The sequence below is a fragment of the Passer domesticus genome, chromosome 9, assembly GCF_036417665.1.
Source record: "Passer domesticus isolate bPasDom1 chromosome 9, bPasDom1.hap1, whole genome shotgun sequence".
Lineage (NCBI taxonomy): Eukaryota > Metazoa > Chordata > Aves > Passeriformes > Passeridae > Passer > Passer domesticus.
The window spans coordinates 44,479,822-44,498,536 of NC_087482.1; the positions used below are offsets into that span (position 1 = coordinate 44,479,822).

General features: G+C 44.2%; 1 protein-coding gene across 2 annotated transcripts in view; it reads left to right on the forward strand.

Annotated features, from left to right (window-relative positions):
* The window catches only part of LOC135308221 (contactin-4), a 269,514-nt gene that overhangs the window by 31,665 nt on the left and 219,134 nt on the right, over positions 1-18,715 (forward strand). For both annotated transcript variants that reach the window (XM_064433116.1, XM_064433118.1), the window contains exon 2: positions 5,507-5,551. The gene's annotated coding sequence lies outside the window, so the exon portion shown is untranslated. The remainder of the gene's footprint in view (positions 1-5,506; positions 5,552-18,715) is intronic.

Below are 18,715 nucleotides of genomic sequence, written 5' to 3' on the forward strand. Positions count from 1 at the left end.
CTAATTATGGTGTGTTGTGTAGACATTCATTACTCAGTGCCTGATTGGGTTTTCTATCAGTGACCTTTGCTGTTTGGTGCTTTGTAATTGGTCGAAGGTGATTAGAGACATTTCTGATCACTCACAATTTTTGCTTCCTGCACTGCAATTCCAGGAAGAAAACATTTAATATAATGGAATGATGGGAATGAGGAATGAAGGGGAGCTGGTGGTGCCCTGGCAGAGTTGTGCTGAAGCTCTCATGCCAGGCTGTGACATTGGGCTCTCCTGCTCAGTGCCATCAGCTGAGACAGGCTTTGGCCCAGTAGAAAGTGCAGAAATCCAGAAATTTTGGAAGATCCCATCAGTTTTTGTTGAGCTGGGGTGGGATTGTCACAGAGCATGAGCTTGGGGAGCTCACACAGCCTCAGCTCCCCAAGCCAAGTTGGGTCTTTTACAGCTTTAGAGCTGCTCCACTGACACCTCATTAAAATTAAGATTATTAACCTGCAGCTTATGGTGAGGGTGACTGAAATGTTTCCTTAAGAGGAGCTGGTACAACCCATCCCCTTCTGCCGCTTGGAGAATGAAACGAAATGAAGATGTTTCATGTGGGTGGGGAAAAGCCACAAGCCCAAAATGTGGCTGTGTCAGAATTGTCCCTTTGTGTCACCAGAGCCTGGCAGGTTCAGCTGCAGTAACCTCTGGGAAGCTGATGGGCTCCATGCAAATGAGAGGAGGATCTCTTAATCAGCAGTTTGGAGAGACAGAGGCATCACTCAGACAAGGAAAACCAATTTAATTTGTGTCATTACTTTGCATTTCAAGTAGGAAGGTGATGAACACATCATCCCCTCCGAGTGCAGCTCCTGGAGCTCTCCTGGGCTTTTTCCTGATCTCCACCTGCATCCCTGTGGGCAAACAGCTTTGGGAGAACATCCTTCAAACAGGAGCTTCTGCTCTGTGCAGTCAGTGAAAGTTTCTTTACAGTCAGCAAAAGTTTTTTTTTTGATGGAGCAGGAAAACCCATTTTAAGTAGCAGAGACAATTTTAAGGGTTGTTATGCACTTTACAAGTTCAGTTGAGGAATCAGCTGGTGAATCCCTTTGACCTGCATGGCTGCATATTGATAATAAATACAGGCACCACAATTGTTTGGAGAGATTATCAGAGAAATCTCAGTGTTCTGTTCATTTGTGAAGCAAATGACAGCCAACAAATGGAATTGTAAAACCTGAAAATACAATATAAATTTGTAACGCTCATCCCCACTTGATGAGACCAAATGAGAGTTTGAATTTTTTTTTTTTGCACTTATTTTAGTTGGAATAAATCACATGAGCTCTCTATTCTGACAGCATTTTGCTTGGAAGTGAGAGCCCTCAGTCCCTGGGAGAACTGTGCTGGGATTAGGCTGCTGAAGCTTTTCCTTCAGGAGATGGATGACACTTGCAGAATGATTTTGGCTGACTCACTAAACAGTGTTTAAATGCACAGGAAATGCTTCTGCACATGGGATTTATATTTCAGCTCCAGAAAACTCTGTCTGCTCCTTTGAGCTCCCATAATCAATCCAGTGCTGAAATTGGTGAGCAGGAGGAAGGGCTGGGGGTGATCCTGATCTGGGTGGTGAAAATTCAGAGTTCACATCCTCTGGCTTTGTTTGGAGAAGCAGCAGAGGCAGGATTAGGGCAGAGCTGCCTGGGCATGGATTTTGTCCTGGGAATGTCCTCTTGGAGCAGGAAGAGGGATGGAACAGAGCAGATTTCCTCCTGAGGGCTGCTGGAAATGAAGATAAGCAAGAGCAGGTTCAGGTGCACTTGATTATTTATTAACATTTATTAATGAGCCCATAGTCCACAGGGTTCTCATGTTCTTTAGCCTAAGTGAGGAATATTGTGTGGAAGGTTTGGAAGTTCATGTTCAATAACAGGAGCAGGAAAAGGTCTTTACAGTGTACAAGGGGGGTTGAGATAAAGATAAATCTGCATTCTGAGGGCTCCTGGACTGTCTAGTTTGAGACTGGAGTGAAGCAAAGTAGCAAAAATCTCATCGTTTTATTTAATCTTGGTTAAAACCAGAATTTGGAAGATAGGACAAGTCTGTGGGTTGGCAGGTGATGCAAAACAGTGCCAGAGAAGGCTGATTCCATAAACCTAAACCCACAGCAGAGCCAGGGACAGGAAAAAGATCAAAACAAGCAGCAAAAGAGTTATTGTGTGCTTGCAGTGACCAAGGGGGGATTTTGGGGTGAGGAATCCCAGCCTGGTGCTCAGTAATGTCCCAGTCCTGGGCCAGGCTTGGTTCCCTTCCCCAGGGAAACACCATCACCCCTTCCTTCCCTGCAGCCTGGGCTCCAGGTGCTCTGGGGAAAGATGCTTTAGGAATGGCAGGATCTGCAAATGATGCTAAAAAACTTCCAGGTGGGAAATGCCCCTCAGGTTTCTCTGGGAGTGCTGCTTTCAGCCCCGTCTGCAGGAGTTTGTGTCAATATAAACTCCGTGTAATGTATGGATTTCTGCTGGCAGCAGATGAGAGATCAGCATTTCTCCAGGCTCTCATCGTGCTCCCTCTTGCCAGCTCCCAAAGAACTGCCTCCACAAAAAAAAGTGGAATTTTTCTGTGCAAATACACAGTATTACTGTGAAATGAATCCTCTCTATTTTTATTTTCTCTCCTTAAGTCGTTTTTTTTCTCCTCTTGAAGGATGTGCTGTTTCTTTACATGAAATGAGGCTTGCACAAAACTGAGTTTCTTCTTAGGTTTTTTTGGAAGTTACAGCTTCAAGAACGACTGCAGTGGTGACTGGGGAGCTGCACTAAAAGAGTGTTGTTGCCTTTTCCTTTGGAGACAACTTCCTCTCCGTGTTCTGAAGTTTTTTTTCAAAGCCTTCTGTTGACGAGGGATGCAGAAAATACTGAACCTGCTAAATTCAGATTTTAGTGTGCTGTCTGCTGTAGTGTCAGCTGAGGGAGGGAGCACAGTCTGTGCCCCCCAGTTCCTGTTCCAGGTTGCTTTTCACCTGGGATGAAGGTGTGGGTTTGAATTCCTCTCCAAACCCTCCAGGCTAGGGGAGGTTTCTTTATTATTTAGCAAAATTGCTTGGGCACTGCTGATGTTTGGGGGGAAATATAACTGAAAATCTTTAGGTTTCCCAGCCTGGAAGTTCAGGTTCAGTGCTGCTGGTGAGGATAATGTACAATAAATTTAATCACCATCTCCAACACAGAACAATAAAGATGGGAAAAGCCCTCTGAGAGGAGCCCAAACATCAACCCAGCATTGCCAGGTCACCACCTGAGCACCAAATCTGCAGGTTTTATCAGGATCATCTGCAATTCCTGCAGGATGAAATCCTGTGCTGAAAACGGAATATTCTGAAAGTGGCTCCTCCCTGGTTTGAGTCAACATCTCTCTGCCAAAGCAGTGTTTCAAGAAATTGTCCACAGGAGTGTTCCCGTTGTTGGCAATTTCTGAAGGATTTGAGTGGTCGTGTGCGGCTGGCTTGAGCTGCTAAGCAGACAGAATCAGAATGTAGAGGATTTTCAACCAAAATGAAGTATCCAAAGTGCTGGGTGGGCATATGGGAGATGAGGTTTGTGCTCCAGTGAGAACCCACCCGACGTGAGCAGCTCCAGCAGGAGAAAGCACTCATGAGCTTTGTAGTAACTGCACTTGCTGGGGGTGTGGGGGAAGAGAAAAACCAAGATTCCATCCATAGTCTCCCACATAAGCTCCAAAAAAAGCCACCCATGCCTGGCTCTGCACACAGGCATGACAGGGATGGAAAAACAAAAGCCCAAAGCGTGGTGAGGTGCAGCTCTGGGGGTTGGTGTGGCAGGTGTTCTGTGAGACACCTCTTGTGCCTTGGCTCCGGGCCCTGCATGCCCACGGGGTTCAGGGGTGTCTGGGAGCCTGGTGGGCTCCAAATCTCGCTGTACTGAGCAGACCAGGCTTGGCTGAGCTGAAACTTGCAGGTTTTTTTGCTTTGTTTTCAGCAGTCAGGGCTTTGTAGCATCTAAAAATACACAGCGACGTTGGTGGTGGAGCATTGCTTAACTTGTGCAAGTTGTTCTCCCAAACTTTGCCTGAGTGAAGTGATAAGTTGAACAGTTACAGTAAATAGAGTAATATTTTGATTGGTACAAAACCTTTCGTTTCTTCTCCGTGTCTAATTAGCGTAGCTCTGAATGTCAAATATTTACCCGCTCTCCCCGGCGCTGTGCTCACTTCGGTGGGCTCCATCTGGCTCTGCCTGCCTCCAGCCTGCTCCTCATGGAAAAGCTTTCCCAGACCCAGGGCTGGTGCTGGATCCCACCTGGTCCCCTCCAGGTCTCCTGAACTGGGAGGGAGCTCTTTCCTCCAGCACATCCAAGTGGAAAAGAGCTGTGCCAGCTGCTGGTTTGTGAGTGGAGCTCTGAGGCTGAGAGACATCAGGCTACATCCTTGCTAAAAGCTGCTGATGGATGGGAGTGGTGCATCCATGATAAATGAAGGCAAAATATCCCTTTAGGCTGCCAGGGATGCAATTCCCCAGTACAGGAATCCATAGAGTCCCAGAAAGGTTTGGGTTGGAAGGGATTTTAAATCCCACCCAGTGCCACCCCTGCCATGGCAGGGACACCATGGGCTCCAAGCCCCAGTGTCCAACCTGGCTTTGGGCACTGCCAGGGATCCAGGGCAGCCCCAGCTGCTCTGGGAATTCCATCCCAGACCCTCCCCACCCTCACATGGAGGAATTTCTTCTCAATATCTAATTCTCAGGGGCATCAGTAGCAACCCCATTACAGGAGCAGAGCTGTCCTCTGGCTGTGACTTCCTCATATCGAATTGGAATTCAAGCTACAGCCCAGGAAATGGGTGCTTATCTTCAGGCAAAATGTCAGGCTTCTTTTTCTGCCTCTCCTATCTGGGATGTGTTGATACTGTAAAAAAAAAAAAAGCTCATATTTCTTTATATTATATCATTTTTGCTGCATTTTTGGTGCCCACTGAATTCTAGTTTCACACACATCTCCATTTGCCATGTGTTCTCTGTGTGACCTGTACCTCGCTACCAAACTTGTGAAGCTTTAGGTTTAAATCATGTGCTGAATAAGTTTCCTGGTTTTTCTTATTTTTTTCAAATTTTATTAGCATGTGGCTTGGGTGATCTAATGGGAAATGGCTCTGCTTCAGCCTCTTTCTGTGGGATTTAGGTTGGTTTGTTGTCAGCTGAGTTATCAGTGGAAGAGTTTCAGCCTTTAGTGAAGTCAGAGATGGAAAAATAAAGATTTGAGTCATCCCAGGTGGAAAGGTTGAGCCCCAGGGTAGGGAATGGGGCTCATGGACTGGGGGGAGCTGAATCAAGCAGTGGGAAAGGATCTGAGCAGGTTACTGCTGTTGTCTCGTGGCACTCGGAAAACAGCAAATAAAAGTCATCCAAGACAGCCTCTCTGTCTGCAAAACAAATTGACAATAACAAGAATTAATTTAGTGTCTTAAAATATCAGCATAACCAACATTCCATTTGATTTTCTTTTTTCAGGTATTGGAAATTTGACTGAAGGCTACATATCATGCACTGGAGAAGGTAACAATTCTTTAATCCTAATTCTGATGGGTTGGTGTTAATTTCTCTTTATTCTGAATATCATTGCATTGAATGTCAGAATCTCCTTTGTGTTGTTTGTGCTTTAAAGAATTTGTCCTGGAGTTTCTCTGTGCCCTGACAGGGGGTTTTGATTTCCCTTTGTAAAAGAATATATAAATGTGCATTTAAGTTCTTAGGGGTGTATATGTTGCATTTATGCAATTCTACATTGGAAGGTTTATGGCAAATGTGGAACAGTTTGCCTTCAGCTATTATTGTAAATGGGAAATTGTAAATTATATATATTTAACAGGGTGTATGGAAGCTATAGAATGAATCTTTTTCAAAAGGATATTGATATCTTGCTATCAATAATGTTTTAGGGTTTTTTTTTCTGGTTAGGCTCATTGTTCTTGTCAAGAGATTTTCAAAATTGGTGTTTAATTAATCATTGAATGATTGACTCTGCAATTGAATTAGTCAAAAAAAACCTGTGGTGTTTCTGAAACTCAAATTTTCTTAATGGCCTCTCAGTTTGAATGTCAAAGGGAATCAATCTTGTTAGTGGAGAGGTGGGTTTTGTTCTACAGACCCTGAAATTATCTGGAGGGGTTTTTTTCCAACATGCTTTTCAGTCTGAATGATGTTGTTTCCAAAGGAGAACAAGATGTTTTCAGAGCTTACAATTATTTGAAAAATGAATGTTGTCTTAGTTTTAGATGTTATTGCTGTATCTGTTCAGAGAGACTACAGATGGTTTCTGACAAAAATATTTAATTTCTTAATTCTTGGGAGTTTCTCCTTAGTCCTGGGGGGTGTTCACAATGAAAACTGAAGATGGAGATCAAGTAAATATTCTCATTCAGCCTGGCTCTTTTGGAATGTGCTATCTTGGTGTGAGGTTTTCAAAGACAGCAGGATAAATCCTGTGATAGATCACTTTCTAGTCTTTCTAGTGGTCTGAAAGGAAAAGCTTATTTCTTAATATAAAAGATAACTTTGAATAATGGACTCCTCATCCCTTTGGACAGTACTCCTAAATTAGCCTCAGAGCTCCTTCCCAGGTGAAATCTCATTTTCAGGTTCCCCACAGTAAAAAGGAGACGCTGATCCCCATTTCATGTGGGAAGTGTTTTCAATCTGCTGATGAAAAGTACTTCTGAAGAGTTAGGCAACCTTGATTAATTGAGCCTGAATAAGAAGTGCAGGATCAAATCTCGGGATATTATTTTTAGGCTGCAGCCTTGTGTTCTGCATTCCAAATCCTTAAATGCCAGTTTGATAGGAAGTGTGGAGGACTGGAGCAGACAGTTCTGGGCACGCTGGTAATGGTTTGCAAATGCTGACACCAGCCCAGCCAGGAGGATGGAAATTGCTTTCTGTTTACAGAGTCTTTAACTCTTGAGTAAACACTCCTCATTAGTGAGGATGTGACTGGAATTTGGGTTAAATGCCTCCATTCTGGGCATGCCTCAGGATTTCAGCTTTTTTATTTCCATATATCTGTAACCCTGCAGCTCTTTAGTGTGTAACTCTGAACTCCACACACAGTGGGAGCTGCTGCTTTCCCAGTTTGGGCAGACACAACAATTCCTCTCCAGGCCTGGCAGTCAAGGACACCTCACTGCCTCAGGCCTGAGATGGGAACAAAAGTGAGTTGGGGGAGCAAACTTGGGGTCAGTGACTTCATTAGCTGAAGCTGGAATTGGCAGATTCACCCCAATATGCAAATGGACCAAACTTATCAAAGTGTGCAAACCCTGACCCATCATCCATTTTTGGGTGTAGCCCCTGGGGGGCTTTGACTGCCCAAAATTGGGCCCTTCCATAAATAGAAGCTTTTTATTCCCTTAATTCTGCCTGGCCTCTGTTTTTTAGGCAATCCCCAAAAGGCATCAGTGGCATTGGCAGTGAAAGGGGTATTTGAAATAAAATGTGGGGAAGCACCTGGTGAATGTGAGCCATTAAAAGGTCAGCAGTGCCCTGTGGGGTGTTTAGGTCTGGGAATGGCCCCACAAGGCAGAATTTCCTTCTTGGGGAGTGGGAACAGCAGTGTCACCCAAGCTGCTGAGATACCCTAAAAAGTGAATTTTGTGTGCCCAAAGTCTGCCCCTGCCCCAGTGGCAGCAAGCCTTGAGATGCAGGATGCCCTCAAGGAGCAAGCACAGCGTGGATTTTGGGGAAAAGTGGTCACACACTCTGCTGTACTCGACAAAATGACACATTTGGGGACTGCAGATTCAGCTTTTACACATATTTCATCTCTGGGGGAGGGCAGGAGTTTCTCTCCCACTCTCCTCAGCAGCACATGAGCCTTGCTGAGTCAAAGCCAGGCCCTGAGGATGCCAAGTTTGGGCTTTTGCTTCTCTGGTTGACCAAAGTGACTCCAGGAGTAGGGATTTGAAAGGAAACATTTGTGCTTTATAGTGGTATAATTACAAAATTCTACTTGATTACCTGTCAAGCTAATTAAAACAGTGACAGGCCAGCAGTCCTCTTAGAGTTTGCAGCATCTGTGCTTTGTATCCCACAACCAGGCTTAGAGTGTAAATTTAATTAGAATTATTACCAGCAGACAATGCACAGTTGTGCTGGAGAAATGTCCTAAAACTGAATGCTCTGAAAAAGGAGATTCTGGTGGGCAGAGTGTGGAAAGCAGCTGGTTTTAGGGCATGGTTTGACAAGATTGGGGCTGGTTTTGTCCACTGGCAGCTTCCCCTTTGCCTGGTGTGTGACTGTTGGTGTCTGGCAGCTCTTGGCTCAGCTGAAGTGCTGGGGGTCAGTGTGTAAGAGGATTACTTGGATGGACACTGAACTGCCTCCAACATGCAATTTTTAGATCCCTCCTTCAAAGACAAGGGTTGTTTGTGATCTCCAGGCATCTTTCTGCTTCCCAGGATCCCGAATTGTCCTCCTTCCCTGGCTCCTCACTGTCAGATGTGTCTGCCACCACATCCTCCTACTCTTCTCCTAATCCTCTGAAAATCTGCTGTGTCCTTTCTTTTCCTCTCTGTTATCTCCTGCTTCCAGCCTGATTCCTTTCTCGTGCTTTTCACCTTCTGTGCCTCTCTGCCATCCCTTTCCTTGGCTGCTTCCTTCTCTCCTTATCACTTGGGTTCCTTGTGCCACCCAAAAACCCCCAAAAATTAAAACAGAGTTGGTTGTTCTAAAGTAATCTGATGAAACTGAATCACCAAAACTGCCACTTCATGGTGGTTTAAGTTGTGTTTTTTAGAGGGTGAGCTGGGAATTTGGAGCTGGGAGGGAGCACCCTGACTTTGCAGCAGAATAAAACGGCAACTTTTTGACACAACCCTGATTGTAATTAGTTATTGCAGAGTCTGCATCTTGCTTGAGATTTGGAGTATTTTGTTTTGTTTTGTTGTTTTGTTTTTTTTTTAACTTGAGCAATACTTAGGATGGAGTCCTCGTGACTTGACTTTTCACCCTAAGATCATGATAAATGCTTGACCAAAACTTAGGATAAATTTGAGTTCAGTCACAGGTGCCTGGCCAGATCTTTTCCTTGCAAGGAGATTTTTGGAAGCACAGGTAATTACCAGGTGATAGCTCAAGGGATGTGCCTCATCCCAGCATTTCAGAGTATTTTCCTTCAGAATATGTGTGAGATCTGTTGCCTGTGTTCCCTGAGTGGGAATATGGGGCTGAAATGACACCAAGGAACGTCTGGGAAGGCAACGAGGCTGTTAAATCTGAAATCTGACACAAGGCATACTTTGGCACAAAGCAAGTCTGCCCTTCTGCACCTGTTTGATATTATAAAGGAGATTATTGTGGCCTTACAAGAAGGTTAAGGTGTCGTGAAGTTTAATATACTCTGGAAACAGTCCTGCTAAAGCCACTGCTGCTGGTGATTGATGAGGCAGGTTATGATGGGAGCTCTCAATCTTGTGTTTGTGTGTGCAAATTGCCATTTCCCAGCCTTTTCAAGGTTGCTAACTTTATCTTGTGGTGCAGCCCATATTTAAGGATTTCATGTTGAATTAGCCTTTGATTAAGGGCAGAGGAGCTTTGATGATAAAATGCCACTACCAGTGGTTCTGTGGACTGGCTTGGAATAACTTATCAATCACTCCATGACTGAGAACATGTTGTGGACATGAGGGTCACCCTTTGAGGATTAATTTTTCTGAGATAAACAGCTCATGGCTGTTGGATGATTATGGTCAGAAGCAATTATGGTGCTTTTAAACTGCTCATTACTACAATAAAGGGTCACTAGACTGAGTTTTGAGCCTCTGCCTAAATAGCTGGGTCAAGATGTGTCAGCCTGGATTCCAAGGTGTTATTGAATGATAGGAGTTGCTGGGAGTTCTGGCACAGCTGGGTCCTGGCAGCTTGTTGTCCCTATTTTTTTTTTCCTATTAACTGAATTTCTGCACCTTTTAGGTGAGTAACTCAAACAGGCAGCTGGCAGGTCTGTGGAGTCCCCTGTAAATAGCAAACATGTATTTTCCAGGTATTCTGAAAACATTTCACAGCTGGTTTAGGTTCCAGGTGTCACTGCCTGTTTCTGATCCTCTGGGCTACTGATTTCCATTTTTCTGTCTCCTTTTTAAATTCCTGCAACGCTGTCATCAGCTCAGCTGAGAGACTGGATGAGCACAGTGTGAGGACTCATGATGCTTCTCATGGCTGGAAAAGTGGTGGAGCCTGAAAGCCAAAGCGTGTCTGAGATAAATTCCTGTTTAATAGGAAAAAAGAGCCCCAAACACCAGCGATATGGGAAGCTGCTGTCATGAGCACTGCTTGAAAGGGATGAGAAACTGTCTTATGGAGGGATTAGTGTAGTGAGGAATAAACTGCTGAATCACTGGGAGCAAGGAGGAAATAGAGGGTGGAGAGGCTGCGTGGAAAAAAAATAAAATGGCTGCTGGAATTCAATTAAAATCACAGTGGGATTTGCTGCTGGAGACGGAACATCCGTCATCCCCGATCTGGTGGTGCCTGCGCCTCGAGGGGTGCTTAAGTGAGTGTAGAGCTCCTGAAAAATGCTGGAGTGGCAGTGCTGCAGCAGGAGAGTCCCCATTTCCTCCCAGACTGATGTGTTTTCCCCAGCACACCTCGCAGTTTGGATTGCTGCTCACTCCTCAGGCTCTGACACTTTTCCATGGATTATCCCAGGCTGGAGTTGTAGTTGGTGCTGCAGGCTGGGAGAGGAGCACCCCGTGGGAATGGTGCTCGGGTTGTGGGGCTGCAAATCAGCTGGGGGGGTAATGGTGGCTTTTTCTTTCAATGATTTGGGGTATTTCATCATTTTGGTTATTTAAGGATGTGCTTGTGAAGGGCTGAGTGGCTTGAGCAGCCTCCACTTGTGTCATCAGTGACGTCCACAGTGCAAATCCAAAAAAACCCCAAAACACCCCTAGAAGCAGCTCTGTCCTCGAGTGAAGGACACAAAATCAGGCTGGAGGTGGTTGGATTTTAGTCAGATGAAATTCCCCAATTTCACTGGGTTTTCAGTGAGCATTTCTTGCTGCAGGTGGGACAGGAGGGATGGCTGTGGCTCTGCCCATTACTGAAATGGCTCCTTTGCCATCAAATCTTGTGTTAATCATTTGAAATGCCTTCAATGTGCCCTCAGCGATTTGAAATAGCATCAATTAACATTTAGGAAATTAATTTCCGACTCCTGGAATATTAAACATTTACTTTACAGATGGAAATGAGGTGTACTGACTGTGCATCTCTCGTGCCCCTTTTAACCCACAGCCTCGTAAGGCAAAAAAAAAAAAAAGCTAAATTGGCAAACTTGAAGTTTTGGTTTGGTGCTGGGATTGTGGCACATGGAATTATTGCTGCCAGGTTTGATACTGCACCAGTGGCATGAAATTCTCTGCTCAGATTCCAGGCCAGGCTGGACAGGGCTTGGAGCAATCTGGGATAGTGGAAGGTGCCGGGGTGGAACTGGATGAGCTTTAAGGTCCCTCCCAGCCCAAACCAGTCTGGGGTTGTGTGGTACTGAGAAATGTGGCTAAAAATTAGGAAACCCCAAACTAAGGCAAAGTCTGGATGAAACACCTGATGCTGCCAACCCCTCATGGCTTGCTTTGATTTTACTCCTCCTTTTTGAAATAGTTGATGCCTCAAAATAAATTACTCAAACAGAAACAAAAGTTCTTCAGGAATTCTATAATTCATACTAATCTTTGTGGATTAAAATATTCAGTCTAATCTTTGCTAGTATTTTGTCACCCTTTTAGTTATCAATAAAAAGATGATAAATGTGATTCTGCATGAAGGTGTTGGAGTGTGAGTCAGTCAAGAAATGTTGCCCTGGTTTCTCTGTCTTTATGTTGGTCTTGGGTGAAAATTTGCATCCCTTGCCCCCCTGCAAGTGTTTGGCAAATGGATTTCTTGCTTCAAAGGATCCATCTGCCACCTGAAGTGAGGAGAAATGTTCCTTAGGGTCAGTTTTGAACTTTTTTTCTTTGAATTTGGATCTTAGTTTCTCAGGTTCACAGTTGTCCTTATTGAGAAGGAACACAAGATGGTTTTGGTTTGTTTAATTCATTCAAATTGATCATTGTTCCTGTTTATACCATTTTAAGAACAACATCTTTATCTCCTTACTTGCAAATACATATTTTGTTTGATTTCTCTTAATGCTCTTTGTAAATGATTAATCTGCATAAACTGTTGCAAATTCTGGTGGTTTTTGTTTGATTTGCAAGCGATCTGTAGAGGTGATTTAGTGCAACTGCCCTGCTCAAAGTTTTCTAGTAAAATGTTATTTTAGGATTTATTGAGTGGCAGCTGTCCTCAATACACCATGTGGCACAAAGAAGGAATTGGAATATGACTCACTTTTTGTCTCCAGTCTGTAATTCCTTCTGCTCTTTTCCCATCCCTTCAGCTCCCTCACCACTTGCAAATCTTTTAGGAGTTATCACTTCAGTCTCACAGCCACTATTTTCATTCCTCCTCACACCAAAAACTCCTGGCCATCAGTTCTTGCCTGTGTGCCTGTTCCTGTTGGATCAGTGTTTTCCTTTGTGCTGCTGACTCACTGCCAGCTCTGAGCGTGCGGAGTTGTGCTGCTTTCCCTGCCTGTAATCTGTGTATTTCCAGGGTTTAGCTGCCCACTGTTGGAATTTCCAGAACACGGAGCCATGCAGGCAGTAAACTGCATTTCATGCACTGCTGAAGTTAATGGGAATTTGGAGCAGCTTTTTGGTGCCCTACTTCAAAGCAGTTCAAAGATCTCTTATTTCCTCATTTTCCTCTTAATCTTCGTTCCTCTCATTCCACAAGAATTATCACAACTCTACTGTATCACCTGCTTTGATACAGGAGATCTTATCCTCAGCACAGTCCTTGAAGTCTTTTTTCTTCCATAGGAAGCAGACGGGGAAAAAAAAATGTTTTCATGCTGAACAGATGTGTCCTGATTCTCTTTGTTTTTATTTAGGTTTTGCCAGTCTGTTATCCTAGAATTAAAACACCTCATCAGAGGATGATGATTCGAGCTATCTCTGTTTTTTTTTTTTCCCCTTTAAAATGCCACTAGAGCATCTCTTTCACTTTTTCTTGGTGACTTCTTTGGCAGCCCTGAAGGTGCAGTGGGTTGTGCTTTGTAATGCCCCTGGAACTTGAGGCCCCACTATTGACAATATCATATTGGTAATTCCTTTTGGTACAACTACAGGAATATTCTGTTCATAATTTCTTTTTGTGCGTCAAGATCTTAAACTGTCTGACTTTCAGCTTTCCAGCATTCCAAATGCCTTGGGTGTGCTTGGGGCTGCCTCACTCTTGTTGTCAGTGGAAGATTGGTCAATTAGGGAGAAATTCTCTGTGAGGATGGTGAGGCCCTGGCACAGAGGAAATGTGGCTGCCCCTGGATCCCCAGCAGTGCCCAAGGCCAGGCTGGAGCAGCCTGGGGCAGTGGGAGGTGTCTCTGCCATGGCAGAGCTGGCACTGGATGGGATTTAAGGTCCCTTCCAACCCAAACCTTTCTGCAGGTGTTGTTCAGGTGCTGGTACCTCATTACATTTCACCTGCTGTTTTTCAATTAATTATTTTAGTCTGAACTCTGTTTCAAACCAAGGTGTAAGTGGTTTATTTCAGGGGGTCTCTGCCCATATTTCTGTTTTGAGTTGTGGACCTGGGCTCTCTCTGAGCTCCCAGCAGCTCAGGACCATGAGGCAGCATCACCACCAGCCTCAGGCAGGATCTGAGCTTTAGCTCACAGAGAGCTCCCAGCTCTGGCTTTGCTGTGGCTTTGAGCTGGGCTCAGCCAGGCTCCCTGGGCTGTGCTCTGTGCAGTCCCAGCTCGTTGTGGTTCTCAGACCCAACATGGGGCTCACTGGCTTTGGGCTTCGCTCAGGAATCTGCCCAGGGGCTCCTCTCATCTCTGCTGCATTTCCATCTCTCTGACTTCACAGCTTCCTGCAAATCACAAATTGTCTCTGCTGGTTATACTGCCTCTGACCAGGGTCCTGCACTTTGGGTTGGCTTTTGAGACCTTCCCCCCAATCTCTTCACACCCTCTGTTTGCCATCTGCATTTTAGAGCTGGTAATACATTTCAAGTATATTTATAACTCTTTATACCATTCTTTCAACTTGGTTAATTGCACTAAAGTTGGCTTTTTGCAATAACACAAAGTGCTTGCAGTCTTTTTTGTTCTGTTCCAGCCTGTAGCAGGAAAAATCACCAATTTCCAGATGACTTTCATTTTCCTTCCTAAGCCATTTTCGTGTAATTCCGCATTCCGATGCGCTCTCGGCACTAAAGCTCTTTATGCCGTGGTGTATTTTTAACTAATGATGTGTCACTGTACCAGCTTGGCTTTTCTTGTATCTATTCTGTAAACAACTAAAGTTCCTTTGGAGGGGGAGGAGGAGGAGAAGAAACGGTGCCAGAGAGTTACAAGTCGTGCTCGTCTTCGTGCGAGCAGAAGCGATCAGACTGGCCTAGGACCAAATTAATTAAATGTTCCATTTAATGGAAGATGTCAGTGAGGAATAGATAATTCTTCCCATCTGAAGTGCTTGGCTGGAGATGAGGAACATCTCTGTGTGAGCAAGAGGCCTCTGAATGTTACACAAATGTCAGAGCAGGAGGAAAAGTTCTGAAGCTGAGCCTTTGCTGGAGAATTTCATCTCCTGGCTGGGTTTTCAGCTCCCACTTTGCCATTACGAGGGGCAGCAGCAGCAGGGTTGAGGATTGCAGGAACCAGAAGGACCAGAGCATCAAAGGATGTTCAGAGGAGTTACTCCTGTTAGGGTTTTGCAGTGCCAGGTCCAGGAGGGATGGGAGAACGTGGGGATTTCAAGGATGAATGGACAGAGTTGCCGGTGTATTTATATTTCATGAGCTGCTAATTTGAGGAGAGAAGGGTAAATCCTCTGGGATTAAAGGGACTTGGTCAAAGTAGAACAATGCCTTGACAAGAAGGTTTTTTATTCTTAGCAAAGTGTAGGAGGAGGCTGCAGTGCTCTCCTGTCTATAATTTTCTGTCGTAATTGAATATAGCTGTAGTTCCAGAAACTTTATATATCCATAAAATCAGTTACCTGGAATATGTCTGTTCAATGGCACTGCTGTAATCTCACATGCTGTGGAGCAGGTAACTTTAATAACCATTTCCTGATGTAATACTGCCCTCTGCTTAAAGAATGCCAAACTTCATTGCAGAGTTGTACACTTAAACCTAAACATACCTGAACCAAAATGTGTGGTTTTTATCCAGGATTTTGTGTTATTGGGGTGGAAGGGATTTGTGGAATGCAAAATGTGAGCATTCACTGGGTCAACTCTATTGCAGGTGTATCATTTAACATAATTTCTGGTGGTATAGGATTCTCATCAGACCTATGAAAATAATGTGATTTTTTTTTTGTTATTCTGCTGTAAAATATTTATATTAATTTAACTTATTATCAGAGTCTTGAATAGAGGTTGTTTGATAAAAGAGTTAAGCCAATTTAGATACCCATGAAAATCAAATAGCTCATTTTGATTAATCTGCTTGAAATAAACACCTGAAAGGTGAAAAATGGTTTGCTTGTCATGTGAAGTGACTTAGTACACTTCATCATGCCACTGTGGCTTTGCTCACAGCCCCTGTAAGCACATTTCCTGTGGGACAGCAGTATCTGAAATTACTCTTCTCACAGAGGATGCAGGGAAGCAGTTCCCCATTTCACTTGATTTCTTTATCAGTTTATGGTCCACTTCACAGCCTGCTTTACACTGATCTTGGCTATCCACTCAGCACTGCTTTAAGTCAGTATTTTGGTTGAGATTTAACTGTGCAAACCTCAGCACAGTTAAACTTTCCCAGGGTTTGACCACCTTCACATGGTCCCTGGTGTTTTCTGTGATGCTTTCGGCACCTGGGGCAGCCAAGACTTGACAAAATAAAGACGTGGGAGATGCCTCAAGTAGGCTGCAAGTGCAGAGGGAGGGCTTGAAGCAGAATCACCACAGCACAGAGATGTCTGGCAGGGTTTCTGCTTCCCAACACGAGTGAGAAACATCCACAGCACTAACGTCAGCAGCAGTTTTGGGTTGTTTTCTCTCAGTTCCCCACGTCACCCTCAGCTCCCTTGGTGGAGCCTCAGCTTGTGAGCACTCAGGCATGGCTCAGCCTTAACCAAGGAATGAAACCAGCTGGGATGGGAGGGATCAAGATATTAACAAGAGAATAATCAAGATATTGAGTCCCTGACAGCTGTCTGATACCAGGTTATCACCTCCTGCCCACAGAGGGGAAGGGGCTGCTCTGGGCAGGAGGAAGGTGAGATCACAGAGCCTCATCATGTGGGGGAGACTTAAATTGGATATTGGAAAGGAGTTGTTCCCTGTGAGGATGGGCAGGCTCTGGCACAGCGTGCCCAGAGCAGCTGTGCCTGCCCCTGGATCCCTGGAAGTGTCCAAGGCCAGGTTGGATGGAGCTTGGAGCACCCTGGGATGGTGAAAGGTTTCCCTGCTGATTCAGAATTCCTTTCTCAAAGTCTGGAGTTGGTGACACAACAGTCAAAGCTTGGCCTTCTATATAAATATTAGATGTGATCTGTTCTGCTTTATTAAGGAAATCTGTTTGGCATTCTGGTACAGGGGAACTAATTGGGCCCATAGTGAGTGCATAAATTAGGGCTGCCTCATGCAGCACCACTAATTTATGCACACGGAGGCTTGAAAATGTTCTAGACATCTTTAGAAGAGTTCTGTGGTTTTGGTATGTTAAAAAATGGCAAAATAACTAAAGAATGTGCATTTATCAGAATCTTCTTCCCAGAGGATTCCACACAATTGTGCTGCAAGTAAAATACAGAGAAATGTATGAGGAATTTAAGGTCAAGAGTGCTTCAAGTTCTCATCTATCAGACCTGACCAGATAATTCACAATTTATAATTATTGGGCTAGTTTAGCATGATTTCCTTATAATGGAATGTGTGAGGATTAATATCTGGTATTTTCAAAAGAAATTGGTGACCATTTGTCTCCATAAAGATACAAAAGAAAGCAGTCAGATGTAAAAATGTGCTGGGGCAAGTGTGATGTCCTATGCTGTGGAATATGGAAAGGACAAGATGGAATCTGAGTGTACCAAGAGTATGAGAACGACTGCTGATGGAGGCTGGGACTAAAAGGTTGTTTCTTTCTTTATTTCTATTTAAGTGATATCAGCCAAATAAGATGCCAACACTGTCAGCTTCGCAGTCTCGAGGGAATTTATTTGGGGTGCCCCAACTGCTTGTGTTTAAAGTGTTTTTTTCTGTCTGGAAGCAGAGTTGTAGATGGATTTGGAGCTTCCACACCAAGTTGCAATGACTGCCTCCAAGGCATGCTGTTCTCTAAACTGATTTGAACTGGAGAATTAATGCTTCCATCATCTACAAGCACTCTTTTTCCACAAAGACAGTTTAGGCTTACAGAGGTGTTCTCAATATATAATAATAGTGTGTCTAGAATACACCCTTTAATTAAAACAAAGCAGCTTGAGAAGAATGAAATAAATCCACCTCTAAAATGAGTAAGTGCTCACAAGGCTTCCATTTAATCAATAGCGGTGTCGGCCGTGATTGCGAAAACTTGAGCGCGGTGTTTTAATCAGGGATGTTTTTTCCTGGCACGGGGGCGGAAAATACACTGATTAATTAATTTCTATTCCTGGAAGGAGCCAGCCTCCCAGCAGAGCTAACCTGAGCAGCTTGGTGATAGGGCAGGACGCACTGAAAATGTAAAAATGTAAGAGGTCCCTGCTTTGATTCCGTCAGAGCCGAGGCAGAACCCGCGGCCGGAGCTGATTAATGGGTCTGAAAGAACAAATGGCAAAACTTGAGTGCTGGGAGAACCCTTTGCTGCTTTTGATGCGGAGGGTTTATTGAACTTTTTTGCCTGGCTGGGAGCTGTTTTACGACTTTTCCAAGGAGTGGTTTTGAAGCTGGGGCTGTTTCAGACTGAGGAGTTTTGCTGTTTGATTTGTGGCTCCGCAGCCTGTCCTTGCTCAGCACAGGATCCTGGTTTGCTGTGCCCACAGGAGATGGGAAAGGTAACCAGCTTCCTTCTAGGAGCTATTGATGCACTAGTTGCATATAATTAGGGATGTTAACAAGGGCATTATTGTGCTAATTATTATGCCTAATTACAGGGAAAAAACTAGAAAATTTCATGGCCACTTTCTGCTAGACAGAACGTAGAAGCTTTCCAGAGACTAAATACATTAATTAATCTACTGTGCTTGTTTAAATAGAAGAATGTACTAAAATATTTTGTTTCTTGGGGGGAAAAAAGGAGAAATAAGAGTAAGCGACCTTTCTGGAGAAGCAACCTATTTAAATAAGTAAAACTAAATAAATATAATCAGAGAAATGTTGCTTTTAACGATCCACTTGACGAAACAGCCCAACAAAAGCTGCTGTAGGAGAACAGGATATAAATTTGAATATGGGGAAGAAGAATGAAGAGGGGGAGAGGAGACAGAAGGATTTTGTATTGGCTTTGGTGGCAAAATTAGCTGATTGTGGAACTCTGGGGTGTACAAGGGTGGGCTGGGAAGGACTCAGAAACCTCCCTGTGCCACTTGGAATATCCCATGGAGAAGTTTCCCTGGCACTTTGTGTTGAGAGGTGGCCAATTCCTGAGTGCCAGGGCTGAAACCACTCAGCAGGAATTTGGGTGAGGGGGAT